Raw genomic sequence first — 21,601 nt, forward strand, 5'->3', positions numbered from 1 at the left:
ACCTTCATCTAAAGCAAGTGCTTAGTTGCGAACAATAAAATTAAGGGTCGGTGATGCTGAGTGGCCGAGGAGTGCAAGGATTTGTGCAAAGGTCAGGTCTGACCTAAAGTTATTTAGACAGAACTTACCTCGCCTCTGAAGTTCAATCAGTTAAACTAGCCCAGCTGTAGTCATTTTTAGCTTACAATTAAATAAATAATATAAAATCCTCTATATTCACATTCAGTTTTGTTTGCTTAATGATTTCACATTTGCATAAAATGTCATTAAAACTGAGAAAAGTTATTCATCGGCATACTTTACTAAATGCAGGATTTAATGGTTTAAACATTTTGCGTTAGATATTTTGCTTTAGTGTGCTAATTAGTGTAATACCGGTGAAATTAGTAATTTGCAGCATTAATGAGTTATTAAATGGGTGATTTGTTTGATCGCTTTTGATTAAACGTTGATTTAGACGCATTTTATTCTACAAAAGTGTTAAAGTTAATTCACGTTCATTAGAGTTTAATTTTATTTTTTGTTCACGTTCAGTTGTCAAATAGTGAAAGTTTGGTTGCCGATTATCGTTTAATCATGCCCAACAAGTAACTTCATTTCAACTTCCATCGTTAAATGAATGTTAACGACGATGTCGAATTGGATTCAAATGACTTTTATTGATTTATATTCTTAGGATTTTAGACGAGAAAAGGAAGTGCATAAATAGATTTCTGCAAAATTGTTGAAAAAAAAAATGGTGATAGTTTTGAATTCTCAACAAAATAATGAAGTCATATGATACACATTTGTTTAAGGTTTTAAAGGTATAATTTTAAATTATTTCCACTGTGTGAAATTCAAATTAACTTGGTCTAAGATCATTTTATAAAATTTAAATAACATTTACAATGCGAAATTTTGAAGTGACGTCATCACATTGATGGTGGGCATGATAAAACAAATTTTAGTTAGCGCTTTACCATCTACACGATATTCCTAATATACGTATACAATTTGATAACAATCAGGCTAGTAGTTACATAAAACTACGCCACAAGTATATATTGTTTTATAAGTAAATAGAAAACAGATTGTTGTAACACTACCCCGCAGTCATATTTTCCTGTCTTTAAAAATAGACAACTCCTTTTACACCAAGTGTTGTAAAATAGTTATAAATTATATTGTCTCGATGGTTTACGACCCATGGGACGTGATGTTCATAAATGTGAGAATCTGGATAGTTGAAGAAGTCTCATAAGTAAAATAAAACCAGCGAAAGTTTTACTGCATTGTAAATATAAGTTTTGAAAATAAGAACAAAATTATTTAATAGAGAAATTTTAGTGTTGAATTTTGTTCTCTACATGTCGGTGTAAATTTACTCAGTTATTACCCTTTGTAACGAAATTAAACAAAAAAAAAAAAGCATTTAAATGGAATTATTCGCAAGTCAAGGGAGATCTTAACAACGCAGATTTAACGTATGCAGCGGCGTTAATATGTGCTGTTTTTATTAAAGACAAATCTTTGCCGCTAATGCAGTGCTTTAAACTCGAAAAGTGGCTTAAGTAAGTGGTGAAAAAAGCAGTATTAGGCCTTGTGTAAAGCATACCCAAAGTGACACTGTTAAGATGGATGCCAGGTTTAACTCCAGAATTAAGCACTCGTGCCCTAAACTGGCAGAAATTAGTGTTCGGGAGGACTTTGCGATGGGGATCATCGGATTAGAAAAGTGTAGTAGGTTCTAAATGTTGCATAGGCCGTAACTCATGACACGTTACGAATTTAGATCTGTAGTAAATAATTCCTCATTAAACCTAGCTGTGAAAGGGTCAGCCCTTCTCTGTGAGGATCCCTTCGAATTTGTACTTTAAAGCGGAGACTTTTCTTTTAAAATTTCATTAATTACTTTCCGAGCGAGAGCTAAGGGTACATATAGTATTGTGATAGGGCCCTTTTACTGATTGTCTAACGTCTTTATAGTTTTAGTTCATTTCCTTTGGTAGATTTTATTAATAAAAAATCTCCAAAAATACTCTGGACTTTTAACTTTGTGAAGTCGTGAAGATGGTCAAACAACGACATGGAATTTTTAAATATAATAACGTCAAAGTTAAACTTGCACGGCATTAAATTAACGAGGTAATTATGTTTGGCCATTTTTATTATCTTTCGATAAATTGAGAGAATCAATTATTTCCAGACTTTCCACCGTGAATTATTTGAAATATTTTTTACATTAATCTTATTTAACTAGTTAAAGAACCCATTAGATACAGAACAGGTAAAAATCGATCAATATTAGATCTATTTCTGACTAAAGATCTAAATCTTTTTACAGAGCCTATTACTAGCCACCTCTTGGCAAATTTGACCATGTTGTCAAAAACAAGAACAGATCACCAATAAATTATAAACTTTGCCAAGGTAATATAAACTCCATTGATTTGGAATTAGCTTTCAGAAATCACTTTGGGACTGCTGGGACTATTATTTTTAAAAGTTGTTAACTCCTGTGTATTAAATAATTCATATTTTTGTAAAAATATTCACATTCCTTCAAACGAATGGATTCATAATAAAGAATAAACAAGTCATTAACTGAGATAGCATTTGGAAAAAGGTGTCGAAACGTACCTGCGAAAATAATTTAATTGTCCTGGACCTGATAAATGCTTAGATCTTTGCTTAATCGTTATTGAAAGTCTATTTTCTTGCTATTATTAGTGGTTCTAAAACACTCGTTTAATACAAATTCTCTTCGGCGTGACATTTGGAAAACAGTTTCTGTAATACCAATTTTTAAACTAGCAAATAAGTTTGATTTTTATAATTGTTAATATTGTGGATTAGTCTAACATTACAACGGAAAAATTGTTCCGTGCAATGCAGAATTTTGATGTTGATGTAATATTGGAACATCTGAGAATTCCAAAAAAATTGTTAACTTCGATATTTGCCGATTTATTCAGAAGAAAATTTTATCTTCGTGGTGGTGAGCTTGGGTAATGAGCGGAGTGCCACAAGGATCCGTTTTGGGGCCATTTTTATTTTTGATATATGTATGTAACAAACACGCCACTTCATGTGAGCTGCACAATTTCTTTTATTTATGAACCATGCGAAAATGTACGCAAATCCTTGCAGGTTACTCCAACTTACAAGAAGATCTAAACGGTTCATGGAGTTCAAATTGCCTTTAAATGAAGTGTTTAATGTGTCATGTTACAGGTGGTCAAAAAATAAAGTAGGTTTGAAATAAGATTTTTTAATCTTCGAAAATTATTTAACTCTAAATTATTTCTAAATAAATTTATGATATTGTATAGTTTGACACAGTGAAAAGGAAACAATCTTACAAATAATGTAGTTACGGGATACGATGATAGACTCCTTCTAGAATGGAATTTTTCTCTCAAACATATATATAACTCATGTGATAACCCAAACACCCGTCTTAAATTGACATGTGAAAAAAATTTGAAAAGCCCGCGAAAGTAAAAACAAAAATTAAAAAATTTGGCCTTGGTTGTGATCGTCTAACAAAATGGAACTATATATTGTGTTTGTTTTTTCAGAATGCGTTCAAATGCGAGTGGTAGACCCCAAGGTTGGAAAAGTACCGCTAAATAAAACACAAAATATATGGAGGACACAAAACGTTTATTCTTCCACTGAAAAAAAAAGCTGCGACTGAGTTGCGCAGGTTGAAGACCTTCTTAGTTCTCAGATACAAAAAAAAAAAACTAGCCTAACTTGGAATGAAATCAAATTAAACGTTCTCAATAAATGCAAATATTTGAAAATCACAAATTTAATAAAAGCAAAGAAAAAATCTAAAGTAAAGTAACTGGATGCAAATACACAAGTTATTACAGACGTGTGGCGGCTAATTTAAAATAATGGCAGTCAACAAGAAAACAAAATTTTAATAAAAACTCTATGCCGCGGGGCGCACAGTGACAGCGGCACCAAGCTCTATAAGAGTGTGGCGATCGAACTATATCAATTTCATTCTAGAGCACAGCAAAATTGCCCATAGGTGGCGTTATAGCACGAGCGGAGTTTGGGGCCCCTGGTTGTGGCTGTTCTTCCACCACGAGGGTGATTCTATTCAATCGGCAAACTCGTAGTTGGAAATTCCGGCTATTGGGCCAAGCCGCGAGCGTCACGTCATCCAGACCGCTCCCCTGACGTCTATTCAAGATCCGTGACTTTTGTGGAGATGACGGATAAACCCTGCCGGCTCGACTAGGAACCGCGCCCTCCGCTTCTGTCACGTGTTTCTGTGTTATTTACCTCGATTCCATTTAAATGTTCACTTACTATTACTCTGATGTTAAACTACAACTGAAGTGTTAAAGTTTCAAAAAGAGCAATAAACAACATTTAAATTCGCCGTACATTCTCGTGAAATTTTAAACAGCTAAGAATTTTTATCTGAGATTAAGATTGGACATCAGACAATTTAAATTAATCAACAAAATATTTACGTGGTAGAACTAACTAGCAAAGATTTATAAAACAAAAAAGATCTGGTGTGAAGTAAAACTTGTGCACATAAAAAAAATATGAGGTTAGGAACTGCATAGCATGAAAATTTACGTTCAATTTAAATTATATAGCAGAAAAAATTACTGAGGCTAAAATTGCGGGATAGGGAAAAATTGCATGAGGTGAAATATTGCAAAGCTAACAAAATTACATGAGGTTGATATTTGCCATACTTTATCAACGAGTTAAACACATAATTTACATGATGTTAAATTATGCCACACTTTATCCACAATTCAAACAAACAATTTATATGATGTTAAATTAGCCACACTTTATCAAAGGTTCAAACAAAGAATTTACATGATCATAAGTTATGTCACATTTGATCAACGATTCAAACAAAGAATTTACATGATGTTAAATGATGTCACATGATGCCACGATCCAAGTGACTGGTTACTTAAAACAATTAAGTTTGAGAGTTTATATCGTGGACTGTCTCAGCTTATCCCAAATGAACACATGATAAATAAACACAAAACGCATTGCTTGAGGGCAGAATTTTTTTTAATCCCCCGTACCTCAGTGCACGATATTATGAATTCTACTACACTTTCACGGTCCTTTTCCCAGAGCGGGACAACGTTAGTTGATTTAACTACCATAAATGAACTATCGTGTGTGAGGAATTAAGAAGTGTTATAGTGTAACACGTCAGTATAAGCATCCAGAAATCTTATTTATAACTTGATGAACAAAGGATGAGTGCTGACTAAGTGAATTTCATGAAATCTCCTAGCAAGTGCTTTATCTAAACAATCTCATGACTGTTAAATTGTGTTAGAACGATTTTCTTGATTAAATTTTTTTCAAATTCAAATTCAATTCGTGCCGTTGTTTTTTTTTCAGCGGAAAATTGTAATTCAAATTTGGTCACCACAGTGAGGATTTGAAAATAAAAATATATGTGACATTCAAAGATGTGACTAATTTTCAACAACCGAAACTTTTTGATGTAATAGGTTGCACGATCATTGTTTTTAATTTTAAGGTGAATCTACAGCAGGAATTTTCTATTATTTGCAGGCTGTATTTGGATTTTATATCAAGATAATAAATAGTATAAGGAAAGAAATGCTTAACTATTTTACTTGCGCAATTTTAACAACTCTCAGCTTAAAGCGTAGATAGATTTGAGTATCATCTGCATAACCAGCTTTTTTTGTTTGACTTGGTAACATAAGGAATTCCGTTATAGAAATAAGAAACAGAAGAGGTATCAAAATTGACCCTTGGGGTACACTAGAGGTTATTACTTGGAAAAATATCGTTAATAAGTACAGTCTTAGTTCGATTTTCTAAAAATGATTAAAAAAATGAAGCTGAATTAATAAAATTGCAATTTTGAACAAGGTAATAATAAATAATCAATATTATCAAAGGGTCTTGACTAATCTAATAGAACTAACAGAGTGTCATCCCCTTCATCAAAGGATCTAAAAATATCATAAAAAATTGTGGATAAAACAGAAGTCGTATTCAAGGCTTTGCTAAAACCTGACTGATTGCAAGAAATGATCTTTTTCGACACCACTTAGATAATTGTATACTTGTTCATAAAAATAGTTCGTTCTTGAACGTTTATTACTTATAATGTTCAGTCGATTTAAAACTTTCCATAGATATTTCTTTTTCTTACAATTATATAAATTTCTTTTGTGTTTCTAAATAAGATGTTTTCTTTCGTATTAAGCAGTCTGCAACATTAGTAGGTCCAGTCGCTTATAGCTTTAGTTTTCTTGTATTTACTTAATGACACATTGCGTTCTTTTATTTATATGCTTTGATATGCAAAAAGTGATAAATGGAGCATGTTTATCAAAAATTTTCAAGAGACTAATTATTAAAAATATAACATTGTCATAAATAAACAAAATCAACAAAAAACTCTCAAGACAAAATTTTTTGAAATTATACAACTGTTGTATTAGTACTCACATAACACACAAAAAAGTGATTGATGTGTGAGGCGTGCGGATCGGTGTAAGCCACTATATCGTGAGTTTTTCGTTGTGTATGGAAGTTAATAAGTTTTTAGGCTGTAACTTGTTATATTTGGCAAAAGATATGAAGTCAGTATTTATTATAGTTATTGCTTAAGAAAGTTAGACTTTATATGTACATTGTATCATATTTGAGGTTATACTGCATTGACTCCAAGCCCACCGACGTATTAGCATTGTTATCTCGAAAGAAAATTTTTTGCGGCACCCTGCAAATGCTATACGTGCCACCTTAGTTCTAGGTGGTAAAATGCCGGTGTATTGTAAGTTATGTGATGGGGACACCAATCGGAGGAATGATAAATTGCTTTCATGTTTTATATGCAATGGTAGAGTTCATATCAAATGCCTCAAAATATAGGATGCCGAATTTAAAATATTAAGCAAACATACCAGTTTTAAGTATATTTGTGATGAATGTTCTGTCTGCCAAAAATCTGAAAAGTTTGACACGTTAAAAGAGGCTATCGATACATGTATCTCAAAAATTAAGCAGCAAAATGATACAATTAATTCTCAAGGTATAATTTTAAATGATCTTATAAATAAAGTGTCTACCTATCCTGAAAAAGAAGGTGAATTTTCCTATGCTGCTATCGTAAAGAAAACTTCAGTTATTTTAAGGCCTAAAAACACTGAGCAAAAAGTATCCAACACGAAATCTGATTTGTTAGGTAAAATCAATCCCGTCGATAATGATTTAAACATATCGAGAGTTAAATCCGCGAGAAACGGAGGTGTCATTATCAGCTGTGAAAAAAGTGAGGACACAAAGAAAATCATTGATTTGGTAAATAGTGAACTTCATGAGGATTATAATGCTGAACAATTGCCTAGTCTTTGTCCCAGAGTAAGAGTTTCAGGAATTCCCAAGGAGATTAATTCTGAGATGTTTTCGAGATGTCTTGTACATCAGAATCAATTATTATTCAATAGTAATCAGAACCATAAAGTAATTAGTTTTAGAGCTATGCGTAATACAAATAATAAATTATATCAGGCTGTTGTTCAAACTGACTTAGACTCCTATAATAAATTGTTGAAAGCGCAAAAAGTGCTGATTGGATATAAATATTGCAAAATTTGGGATGGTATAGATGTGCGTCGGTGTTACAATTGTTGTGGTTTCCATCATTTTGCCGATAAGTGCAAAGAAAAAATGCCCACATGTCCTAGATGTTCTGAAAAACATAAGCTGCAAGACTGTCAATCAGAGATGCTTAATTGTGTTCACTGCAGTCAATTAAAGCAAACTAATTCCAATGTAGACTCAAATCACGCAACTTGGGAAATTAACAAATGTGTTGTGTATAAAACCCATGTAGACAACTTCAAAAACATTATTTTAAATTCGCAATAGCAATCAACTCGTTGTAGTACTAATAATAATTTACTTTGTGTTAGAAAATGCTCTCTTACGATGTATTATCAGAATGTACGTGGACTTGGTACCAAAACCAGTCAAATCTTGCTAGCATCTCAATCTATCTTTTATGATATATTAGCTTTGTCTGAAACATGGCTTAATGACAGTATAATGAATGGTGAACTTTTTGATCTATCTAATTTCAGTATCTTCCGAAGTGATCGTTCAACTGGGAAAAGAGGTGGTGGTGTGTTACTAGCACTAAGATCTAAAATATTAACGGGCATAAAAATTGAACTAGATTTAAACTTAAAGCCTACTAAAGACGTCCTCAAACTGTTGGTGGGGTTGATCAGAAAAAGTTTTGATCAGAAAAAGTTTGGTCAACGTAATACAAAATACTCCTAACATATATAAAATTTGATAACAATAGATCCTGTAGATTCGGATATTATCTGTTTAATAAAAATTTACACAGACAAGACGTCAGATAGACGGAAGACGCAAGACGTACTTTTTCGTACTGTAAGGGTTATAAAAGGTTGAGAAAATTTGAAAGTAGTCATTCGTCGGGTGGACCTTATTACAATACTTTTTGAGCTTACGCTCGGAAAGTAAAAAGTTAAGAAGACAGTGATACCTAACTAGTAGGTAGAATAGCCTGTATATATTAACTGATAGTTTACGTCAGTTTACGTCATAAAATTTTACGACATTGATATGACAATAGATTCAGAACTAAATTTAGACTACGACCACCATGAACGTAGAGACAATCTCAGTGCAAGTTCTGTTCTGCCTTTAGTTTTAAATTTAGTATCATTCCAAATGGGTCTAACAGAGAAAATTTGGTTTTATGTTATTAGACAGAATTTCTGTTGCGCCTGAAATACAATCAAGCAAATTCAGTTTTTTAGAAAAAAAAAAAGTATATAATACCCGTCACAATACAACAAAAGAGGCTCATGAGGGGATCGAACACGCGAGGATCAAGCCCGTGACCTTTGAGTTATGACCACAGCTGAGCTATTATGTATGGCTGATGTTTTCCGTTCCTTTTAGATTAGTATAGAAGGTTGTTATACAATTTGGATTTTTCTTTGCGAAAATCTGGGTGTCAAGACAAAAAATCAAGTCGGATTCATAAACGCCGTCTACAGGAGTATTTTATGTTAAAAAATTCAACTACGTATAAAATTTGACAGTAATCGGTGCGGTAGTTCCGGAAAATATCTGTCTAAAAAAATCAACACGGGCGCCAGAAAGCAGACACCAGACAAACGATAGGTGGAAATGGAGACCTATTTTTTTTATGCTCATGAAACGTCGAGAAAACATGAAAGTAGCTATTCGCCGTGAACCCTATTGCAACATGTCAATTTTGAATGTATAGTTCGTAAATGACTCCATTAAGTTAGGATGTAAAAGGCTTAAATTTCTTTGGAGTTTTTGTTTTTTTTTTAAACAAAATTACCTTAATTTTTGTAATTGTGCGGGATTCAGCGGACAAGAAGCATTGCTGGTTCCGACGTCAGGTCGCAGAAACCGTGGACTTCAAGAATAGTTTACAAAGTAACTTACCGATGACTTTAACAGAATTTTCGTGCAGAAGTTTGGTAGAGCAAACTCAATTTAACTGTAACTCGTTCTTGCCGGCGTGCAAGATGTCCAGGGGCGGCGCGAGGGGGGATGGGCCCGCTGGGTTGACAACTGATCTGTTTTGCAAGTTAAATTCGACATCGGCATCCTCGCTGGGCTCTCTGTGTCTTCGGAAGTTCATGCTGGTGGTAAAGCTTCCCTTTAACCCTCGCGATTTGCAAGGGAAATTGTCTCTAATCAATTGCATATTAGTACTGTTTTGTTAATTACTAACAACATGCAAACGTTACATTGGCGGCATGCCGTGTCCGTACAAACACATTTGCTACATCATCTGGGAATCTTTAGCACTTTACCTCTGCAGAGAACCAAACTGAATTATCGCCGCCTACACTAATTAGCTTCGCGAGTAATCACTTTGCTACTTTTTAGTTGAATCACGTTGGCTTTCCTGTGGGAAATGTTGAAAACTCGGGATTATCATGGAAATTAAAGGAGCAGTAATTTTTATATACGGAAAATTAATTAAATTTGATTTGCTTTTATCGACTTTTCGGTTTATTTTATTCTTTGTTAGATCCAGATAGGAACTTTAGTCCGCAAGTAATTAAATCACGGGTCTGAAACCGGAGATATATTACTGAGGCTCGTTATAGATGATACGATACTCAAAGTCAAACATGTTCAAATGGGTGAAAGTGCTGTTATATCCTATACTCGTCTTTGATGACCACTCTATTTCAAACTTGAAATTTGCAACCCTTCTAACTATTCCATTATTGTACATGTAGTACAATGAGATGGTCCTTTGAAGATAATGTTAAGTTATTTGCCCCACAAACAATTTTTAGACGTATTAAACTACTTATTACTGATAAAATTTATAGTGATACTATCATAACACGGATAAAGTGATCGTGATCATAAATTCTTAAAGCACCAATCCTTTTAAGAAATTAATTAAATCATAAATTGCGGCACTACGGTTTATTAACTTGAAAATAAGACACAGTGTTTTTCTAGTAATCAAGTAAATAAGTTCAACATGTGTTCACGTTTTATTCTCGTTCATGCAAACTATCCAATTAATTTTAATCTGCAATGACATGAACATTATTTCTACTACTGTTAAATATAATATGTATTTATTTTCTGAATGATGTTAATGTGCTAATAGTATGTTCAGTCTAAAGATATTTTTTGTGCTGATTTATCGGTAGAGTGAATATTTACAGCTAAAGAATATAATTCCTTCTCACAGTTAGTGGGCTTTAATTAAAATCAACAAAGAATTCTATAAATTGGCTATTACTGTTCCGCTAACGAGGCGATCTGAGCCAGTGATTTATGTAATGCATTTTACGTGTAAGGATGACCATATTAATGTTGCTTTGTAGAAACATTTTTATTAAAAATGTCTAATGTATCGCTTTTCGACATTTTTAGGAATTATCAAATTTAAAGGATTAACTTTTCGAAATTCTCCACCAAAAAATGATAGAATATGTATTTAACAATGTTGTACCTACTACTCGTAGAACATAATAAATTGTGTATTAGTTACAGTAATACACTTTTTTGAAGTTCATTGTGTTTGGTGGCCCTGAAAATTAGGTATTTTTGAAATTCTGAAGTTTAAAACTACTCGTTTTAAAATTTTTGACACGCAGTTGCAGGTGACTTAGTTATTAATAATAATGTATTTGATTAAATTTCATCAAAAATCGGAGATTTTATTGTGTGCAGTGAAGTAAAAATTCACTCAAGCGTTGGAGATTATTATTGGAGAGTTGACACAAGTTAAAGAGACGTGAAAATTTTGGAACGATAGTACTTCAAATTGGTAAATATAGAAGATATTCTGGTGTCGAGATCCATAGGAGCTAGTGTTAAAGTAAAGTTTAGGCAATACAAAAGGGCAATCAATTGAGTTATTTAAGATTCTATAAATAAATAAATTCTATCTTATGCACTTTGTGTGAGACAAAAAATCACCAAATTCTGAGTAGGCTGTAGAGTCTTGTGTCAAAATTTACCATTTTTTTAGTTGATGGGTTTAACATAATAGCAGAATATAATAGTTTTTGATTCTGTATTCATTCAAAATAAAGCTGTATGAAATATAACAATTGGAAACAGAAGACGTACGCTACTAATTAATAAGTCTCTCAACTTAAAAATTCAATTTACAAAAAATTTCTCTTATCGACTTTCTTTTTTTAGTACCTGTACCTTTCAATAATTGCGAATTTGAAATTTAAATTTTCCGTAGCAAGATATTCGTAACATATAAGAAATCACCTACGAAAAGTTACTAAAAAATATCACATTCTAAGTGTTTTTGACTAGGGGTATTTCCACGATTATAGCAGTGTTAGTAGCCTAATGTGGAAACCAAATGATACATCCATCAATAGTTTGGATTTAACAAATACATCAAATAAACAAATTAGGTTTGGATTTACAGAAAAATCTTTCGAATTTGTAATACATAATTTAACCCAATGTTGAACAAGACTGAGATCTCATGTACTTTACATGATTAATGAAAGATAATTTACGAGCAGAAATAACACCTAAGTTCAACATGGTTTCAGGTTTTCGAAGAATGCCATTCTTTATATGATAGTCAAAACAAATTAACTCTTTCATTAAGATAAACGTCATTAGCACAAATTTATCCTTGTTTTCAAGACACCAGTTGCAGTCAGTTTCCTTCAATATTTTACAAAAAGTTTTTATGTCATCTGCATACAATAGGAAATTAATATTTAAAACGGTTCCAAAATGGTCAGCAAAGTGATTAACAAAGGATCCAGAACAGAACCCTGCGGTACTTCCCATCTTATATAATACTCTTCAGAATTGTATCTAATGAACAAATTGTTTTATTGAAGTGAATAGTTTAATAATTATGGGAGAAAAGCCAAAGGCATGAAGTTTGTTGATGAATATAATAGCATAATCCAACCTGTCAAATACTTTTGATAGATCTAAGTAGATGACGACAGTTCGACAATCATCATCAAATGATTCTACAATATACTATTTAACGCAAAGAAAGTTGGTAACCGTCGACATAGGTTTTAACTTGAAAATTGTGTTGGTCATAAATTATAAATTAAAAATTTTTGGCAAAGTTGTCGACAAGAGATGTAGGCCTATAGTTTTCAATGAAAGTACGGTCGTTATGTTTAAGAATGCGTATAATTTTTTATTTTTCCAGACCCTCGGAAATATACAAGTACGAATGCATATGTTAAAAATTCTAGACACAAGATTAGATAAGACCGAAGCACAATCACTTCAAAAAAGCCAGGAATATCATTTGGACCTCTAACATAATTTGCTTTTAATTTCTTAGTTGTGGCCTTGAGAACATCGTCAGAGCTAACATCAGCCATTGTAACGTTGTTACTTTAACTATCTAAAAAATCACTAATTTGATTCAGGTCACACTGATTATTATAAGAGGAATGAAAGTAGGTAGCGAAAGCATTTGCAATATTTTAACCACCTGAAACATAATCCACATCAAAACTCATATTTCAAGGTAATGTAGTGTTTCTTTGTTTGAATCTAATACAGGGTGATTTCGAAACATATAAAATAATTGTAACCACGGCATCACGTACCATAGTAATGTGGAAATCGAGAAAAAACAAATTAAAAGTCGAATGGGCCAAAATCCCTATGAATCACCCTGGATGGATGGTGAGAATCTTCGTCCATGACACTTTGTTACAAGACAATTTATGTTAGACAGCACTAGATCAAGTAATTTACTATTATCATATAACACGTTACTGCATTGTTGCAAGTTCAGAAATTCCATTAATCTACTAAAGACGAAGCTTTAGCTGAGATGCGCTTAGAATCTTCCACAACTATAATATCAGAGCTGAACATTAATGTAGTTGAACCTAACGAATCAATAACACATCGAAAATAGCCATTTGAATGTGACGGAAAGTAAATAACAAGGATTATAACAGTAATTGTTTCAATAAAAATTTTAAAACATACGGTATCAACAAATTAAAGACTACTGAAAGGAGAGTGAGTTAAATTAACTTCCGAAGAGATAAAACAGACAAAATGACACCGCCACCTCTAGAGGTATTAGTTTTTGTAAAGTCTCTCTCTGTTCTGTATATTATATAATTTCTACAAAATAATTGTCCAAAAACATCAGATTTTACTTTGTATATTGCTTGTTTATATGCAGTACGCACACTGTAATCGCAGACCGCATGACCAACACTAATATTTTTCACTCTTGATTTTTTTTAAGATAAGGAGTTCACATATTTTATACCCATACACCCGGGAGATGAATGTTCTTTGCCCTTGCATTAGTTAGACGATTGATGAAATCATAAATATTGCAGTTGTTTAATCGAACAGGACAATGTCCAATGCTTAAGGCTTTGTTATATGTAAGATAATCTACTGCAATAAGTGCCTGAAGTATGTCAGGTTTAGAAATAATAGCTAAAAAACTGTGAAAATCATAAAGTTTTTGATATTGTGAACATTATTGTGTACTGCATCCAGTCCAAATATGCAATAGTATAAATATTACATATAACTACACAGCATTGTTTAATAATGAGACTTGCAGCGAGACAAAATCTCCAAAAATCTTTCAACACTGTAGAAACACGCTCAAGTAATAAAAATAAAATTAAGTTAGAAGAGGTTTCGTGAAACTGTGCTGATGTTTGTGCTTTATTTTTCAGTCGATATGAACTACGAATATATGGCCTTTCATACCGCAGAGTGGAATGAGATGTGAATGCATTATTTTGCACCACAAAGCAAACGCGTTTGTGAAATTCAAGCATCAGCAAGAAAAGTTATGTTAACAACGTTCTGGGAAAAGCAGGTGCCATAAACTCAGAGCATTAAAACAAAAAAACACAGTTAAGTTTTTACACAGTAATCGGTTTTTGGAATAACTGAATGTAAAAATAACAAGAACATTTCGTTATAAGAAAAACAACTGGTCTGTTCCAGTGAATGTATTTTTAAGTTTTAAATAAAATATTGGGGGTATTGTTTTGAAAATTAAAAGAATGATCTTACTTTCAGTGACATTACTTTTTTTAATAATTAAATATTCGCTTATTTTAAGCAGTTTTTTACATCAAAAGTCTAGCAAATTATTTCTAAACAGAAAAGTTAAGAGTGAATTAGATATCATCGAAGAAAAATAAGAAATTCCTTAATAACACCTGTCTGATCTTTAAGTTATCACTGTGTAAATTAACCCTACGTATTTTTGAATTCACTCTTCAGTTCTTGTTGAGAGTTCAAACATGTTGAGTACAAGAAATACTCTTTGCTTTCAGTTGATTGTGGGTACGTTGTAATTTTAATTTTCATTTCAAACTCGTAAAAAAGTTCTGGAACCTGAGGTAAAATCAACATGGAATTTGCTCTCTGGTCGTTATTTCATACCTGAATGCATGGTGATCATTTCGTGCTATAAAATTTTCGTTTAAAAGATTTTAAAACGTTTAAAGTGTAGAGACATTGGCAGTAGTAGCTTTAGTTACGATAAAAACACAAAATATAAATATTGCTACACACATAAATCAAAATCTCTATCTATCCAGAACAGCTTATGTCACCAAACATAAATTAATAGTTTCTATTTTTTGTCGATAACTCTGCGCCTTTCTTTTCTAAAATAAATGGCGTTTTCAAAGCACTCACTTCGAACAAATTTATGAAAGCACGAACGAAAAAACTGCCTTTATGACAATCTCAGTCGAGATAAATGGTCCTTTTGAACTATATAACTGTCTAGAACTGATATGAGAATGTTTCGATTCGACCATAAAATCAACAGATGCGTATCATATTCGAAACTTTGAAGAATTTAAAAAGAACTTGGGCGAATAAATTCCACATGAATTGGGAGCGCAGCAGCACACAGTGGGACGGGTTCTAATAATAGACACCCAGAAGAAAAATTTTGACAAAGTGTGAATACATTATTAAGATATTTCTTAATGATTGTTCTGTATTGGTACAATTCAATTTATTTTTTCGTTAATAGAGATTTGATCAGACCTGAGACGTTGTATCTAATTGTTAAACTACAGGAAAAGTAGAAAAATGTGGCAATTTAACTAACATTAATTTGGACTGGATATCCATAGAAATAAAAATGATGTAAAAAGTGTAGGCAGTACTTTCTTCGTCCTTTCAAGGGGACCACTACCCTCTAAATATGGGACAGAGAATTTTTTTATAAAGATCTATGATTATAGAAATCTTGATGAGAAAAACTATGGTCTTCATCACATAACTTTCGTTATGCGATCCGTCAACTTTTTGGTAAATTTATTTTAAATACACTATATAATATAAATCTAATCAAAATGCTGCTGAGTTCTAGAGTTAGAGAGTCCCCAGAAAACTTATTTATTTGACAGTTTTATTACTGTCACGAAATAAATGGCCACTTTCTTAAGCATCTGTTGTAAAATAAAAGTTCTTCTTTGTTTTAATGTCCATTGTTTGCTTTTAAATACTACTATATATTTTAATTAAGTATTACTCGTAGACAATATTTATTGGTTTAAGGTACAGTTTCAAGCTGACTTTGTGATGGACTGAATTTGCCACAAAAAAGTATATTAATAGAGTAAGTAGTTTTTGTATGGTGTCATCAATTTTCTAAAGGAAATAAATGGATAAATTTAAATGAAGTTAGTAAATTGTAATCTTCGTGATTTTAAGGCCATTCACAGAAAATTTTGATCTGTTTGAACTGAAGGTGCGTGTTTGTTCGATCCGTAAACTGGCTAGTTTAAATGTTTTATTTTTATTAAAAATAATTTATCTATGTACTAAAGTAAAACGTAAGTGTTGTTATAATGCACTACAGAATACTCCGGGAATCGGCGCGGAAGGAACGCAAATCTGGATTTACAGGGTAAGTGTTGTTATTAGCTTTTATTCATCGATTTATCGTTCACTGAATGTGTCACTTATGGTGTTCAGTGATTTAATTTCGATGTGAATGTAATAATAATACGAAGTTAGGTTTAGTTTAACAATGCAAGTTTAATTTAAGCGCTTTAATAGATACGTAGTTCAACACAGAACAAACTTATCACGTCAGGTATTTATTTCGTAAATCTTGCATTGCAGTTACTCCAGACATAGATTTGTATGCATCCTGATTATTTAAATGGAGTTTAAATAGTTTTACCTGAATTCATACTTTTTAGTAACCCTGAATAAAGATTAGCATTAAAAAAAAAAACTGTTCATCCCAACAAAAGATGTGATTATATCATCTCAAAAAAGTTAGTTTAGCATTAAGAAAATAAACATGCGTTAATTGTTGCAAAATTTATATATTCATTTCATATAGAAAGTTGAAGGTGTTTGGAAAATTTGCGTAATAAATATTTATTAAAATAAGTACATGCATCGTGTTGGTGCCTGGTTTGGTAACATTGTTTTATTTTTTATGATTACTGATAACTACGAAATAGTTAGGGCAGAAAAAATAACTAATGAAGAGATTCATTTTTTTGGTTAATTGAAAAACAGTTGGTTTAATTTTCTCAAAGTGTTGATAATACAGTACTGCATTTAATAGGTCAGAGGCGATCAAGTTCGCGTATTTTTTAAATTTTAGATTTTTTTGTTGAAAGTCATGTTTATAATTTCATGTTAATTTCAATTGTAATTTTGTTTGTGGTTAATTATTATTATCATTATAATATTTGTTTTCCTTGTAGTGGGTTCCTATCTGAAGAGGAGGGGATTCGCTAAATTGTAGCAGAAGAAGACGCCACAAAGGTCTGAATTTTGGACACATATTTATGTGGTGTTGGTTATTTTATACTTTTATTAATCATTCTTTTACTGGCATCGGTTAATTTTGTCAATTTTTTTCGATGAATTCTCTTTTCCGTCTCAGTTGTTTTTAAATATTGAACTTCTGCTTTTGAGTTTTACATAAAAAAATAGTTATTTAGGCAGTATTTGCCTCGCCCCTGAAGTACACGCGAACAAATACAGAGTCTTCAAAAAATGATAAAATTTAATTTTTGCAAATTTAATGTTTTTAAGATAACTCCTACAAGTTAAAATAAGTCCGTGTATGACGGTTAAGGTACAGGTAAAAACATGCTATGCGTATGTTCTAAGTTTTTCCATAACAAATACATATAACTTTGAATAGGCGCAGTGCAATAACATTTATAACAGTATTGCATACTCAAATTTTCGTAAAACGGGTGAGCCGTTCTAGATTTGATCAATAAAATAGATTATATCTCATTCATTTTTTTTGAGTTAATTCTGCATAAGTAATTCTAAAAAATATGAATGCACTCATAAACCACAAGCACAGATTTATAACATTTTACATATAAATATATTTTAGAGAGCATCTATTGGGCAAAGCTTTGACATGTCGTCATCAATTTTTTGGAAATTGATTAACGATTTAATATAATCTTAAAACGCTCGTAAGATTTCAAAGTATTTGTTTTAACAGTTTCAAAGTTAATTTGCAAAATGTTGTTATACAATTTTGCTTTTTTTTTCAAAAATCTGGATGTTTAAGATAAAAAGTCAATAAGAACTCATAATCACGTGCAGGAATATTTTATTCTATAAAATTTAAATAACATTTACTACAGTAAATTTTGAAGATGACCTCATCCCATTGTTGGTGAGAATGTTTAGACAAATTTTGGTTAGCCTTTTACCATTCTACACAGAATTATAATGATGACAATCGGTTCAGTAGTTTCGGAGATTATCTGTCCAATGGTATTGATATAGACGATAGACAGACGGAAACGCGAGACCTACTTTTTCGCATTTTAGGGGCCATGAAACGTTGAGAAGACACGAAAGTAGCCATTTGCCCAATAGACCTTATTACAATACTTCCTTAGCTTGCGCTCGAGAAGTAAAACAACACAAATATTAATAAGCTTGTGGAAAACTTTTGTTTTTCTTTAGATTTGGATTTAGCAGTGTTATAAGTATGAGATATTAATAAAACTATTTATTACCCCCCAAAATGTTTGTGAAACTCACCTGAGAATTTTCTGTCTTACGGGAAATTTTATCAGAATCATAAATGTGCCTAATTTTTATCACATATTTTTAATTACGCAAACAATGTGATTTATTGTAAAAAAATTTAAATTTTCGTATTTTCTCAAACGAGGTGGCTTATCGAAGTTCAAATTTCGTCCTAATTTGTTATTGAGCCAGAACTCTTGGATATTCAACAAAATGCTGATTTATTCTTTCTAAAACAATTATTTCACCCAGAAGTGTCGTTGAAATTCTTTAAACGAATGGCAATAAAATTATTATTTATTATCCTTGCACAAGCACATCTACCATTTCTGTCAAAATAATTAAATTGTTCAATATCGGCTTGGAAAGCAATCTTCCTTACGAAAAGTTTTGTTAGGATCACGAATTTATGTTTATTTTTAGCAAATGATGGAAAGATCACGAATTCTAAAAAAATGGGCGAATTTCTTACCATTTTGTCCTTACGTCCAGAGCTCGGCATACTCAAGGAAATGCATAATTCTTTCTAAAAAAATTATTTCATCCAGAAATTTCTTCGGAATTGTTTAAATGAATGGTAATAAAAATTATTATTTATATATTATCCTGGTATCTCCACAACTTCTGTCAAAAAATTAAATTGTCCAAATCGGCTCGAAAAGCAATTTATCTTAAAGAAAATTTTGTCAGGATCACAAATTTATGTTCATTCTTATCAAGTCTTGTCAAATGGTAGAAAGAACGCGGATTTAAAAAAAGAGACAACTTCCTTTTAAAAAAAATATGTCATCGAAAATTTTTTACAGGAATAGCAATAAAATCATTTTTTGTCCCGGTGTCTCTACAATTTTTGTCAAAATAACTAAAATCGGTTCAAAAAGCGATCTATCTTATGGAATATTTTGGCAAGATCACGAATTTGTGCTTATTTTTACTAATTCTCTTCAAATGACGGAAAGGACGCGAGTTCCAACAAAGAAGCAAATTCCTCCAGTTTGTTCAAATAGAGGTTTTTTATCGGTATTCAAATTTCCTTCTATTTTGTTATTGCCAACATCCACAAGTTTCTTCGGAATTCTTTAAATAAATAGAAATAAAATGTTATCTTGGCACCTCCACCATTTTTGTCAAAATAATTAAATTATTCAAATCAGCTCGAAAAACAATCGATCATATGGAAAATTGCGTCAGGATCACTCGAATTTATGTCTATTTCTGTCAAATCTCTTTAAATGATGAAAAGAATGCGAGTTGTAATAAAAGTGGGTAAATTGCTGAAATTTTCCCAAAAACAGATTGCTTATCTGGGTTCAAATTTCTTCTCAATTTGTTATGGTAGTCCAGAACTCAGTATATTCAAACAAATGCATAATTTCCTAAAAAAAATATTTCATCAGTGGTGATACATTTTTGACTATTCTGGATTTTTTCAAGAAGAGGTTGTTTATCCTGCTTCAAATTTATTCCCACATTGTTATGACGCCTAGAACTGAGTATTTTCAAGAAAATGCATAATTCCTTAAAAAGAAATTATATCATATAGAAGTTTTTTCGGAATTCTTTAAACAAATAGTAATAAACAAAATTGTTTATTATCCTGGCACCTCCACCATTTTTGGCAAAATAATTAATTTCCCCACATCGCATCGGCTCGTAAAGCGATCTGTCTTAAGGAAAATTTTGTCAGGATCACAATTTTGTGTTTATTTTTATCAACTCTTTTCAAAGGATGGAAAGAATGCGAGTTTAAAAAAATTGGAAAAGTGCAAAAATTTTTGCAAAAAGAGGTTGTTTATCTTGTTTAAAATTCTATCAATTTTTTTGTTAAGCGTTCAAAACTCAGTATATTCATGGACATTCAGAATTCCTTCTAAACAAATTATTTCAAGCAGAAGTTTCTTCGGAATTTTTTTAATGATTTTTTTTAAATAATATTATTTATAATCCTGCCGCCTCCACCATTTTTGTCAAAATAATTAAATTGCTCACATCCTCCCGAAAAGCAAATTATTCTCCAAAAAATTTGTTAGAATCACGAATTTGTGTTTATGTTATGTTTATGTTTATGAGGTTGTTTATCGGGCTTCAAATTTTTTCCAATTTTGTTATTGGGTCCAGAACTTCGGTATATTCAAGGAAATGCATTATTCTTTGTAAAAAATTGTTTCACTCAAAAGTTTCTTCAGAATTCTTTAAACAAATGTAATAAAATTATTAATTATCCCGGCACCTCCAACATTTTTGTCAAAATAATTAAATTTCTCACATTGCTTCGAAAAGCAATTTGTCTTACGGAAAATTTTGTCAGAACACAAATTTATCTTTATTTTTATTAAGTCTCTTCACATTGCAGCACCCATTGTGAAAATCTTCAAAAAAGAAATAAATTCCGTTACTTTCAATCAATTCAATTTGTAATGAGTGTTTAAAGGATACATCCTCCACTCTGTAACTTTGATTTAAATAAAAAAATAAATAAAATGATGGTAAGAATGTGAGTTCTAAAAAAAGCGAATTGTTTAATTTTTTTCAAGAAGAGGTTGTTTATCCGGCTTCAAATTTATTCCCATATTGTTATGACGCCTAGAACTGAGTATTTTCAAGGAAATGCATAATTCCTTAAAAAAAAACAATTCTATCATCCAGAAGTTTCTTCGGAAATCTTTAACCGAATGATATTAAAATTATTTAATATCCTGGCCCCTCCACCGTTTCTGTCAAAATAATTAGACGGCTCATATCGGCTCGAAAAGCAACCTATCATATGGAACATTTTGTTAGGATAACAAATTTATATTTATTTTCATCAAGTCTTTCCAAATGATGCAAACTGCTCAAGTTTTTCCAAAAAGAGGTTGTTTATCGGGCTTCAAATTTTTTCCAATTTTGATATTGGGTCCAGAACTTCCGTATATTCAAGGAAATGCATTACTCTTTCTAAAAAAATTGTTTCACTCAAAAGTTTCTTCGGAATCCTTTAAACAAATGGTAATATAATTATTAAATATTCCGGCACCTCCAC

Source organism: Zophobas morio, unplaced genomic scaffold, assembly GCF_036711695.1.
Source record: "Zophobas morio isolate AGI-343-1 ecotype UQ-CSIRO unplaced genomic scaffold, CSIRO_AGI_Zmor_V1 ptg000024l, whole genome shotgun sequence".
In the NCBI taxonomy this organism is placed as follows: Eukaryota; Metazoa; Arthropoda; class Insecta; order Coleoptera; family Tenebrionidae; genus Zophobas; species Zophobas morio.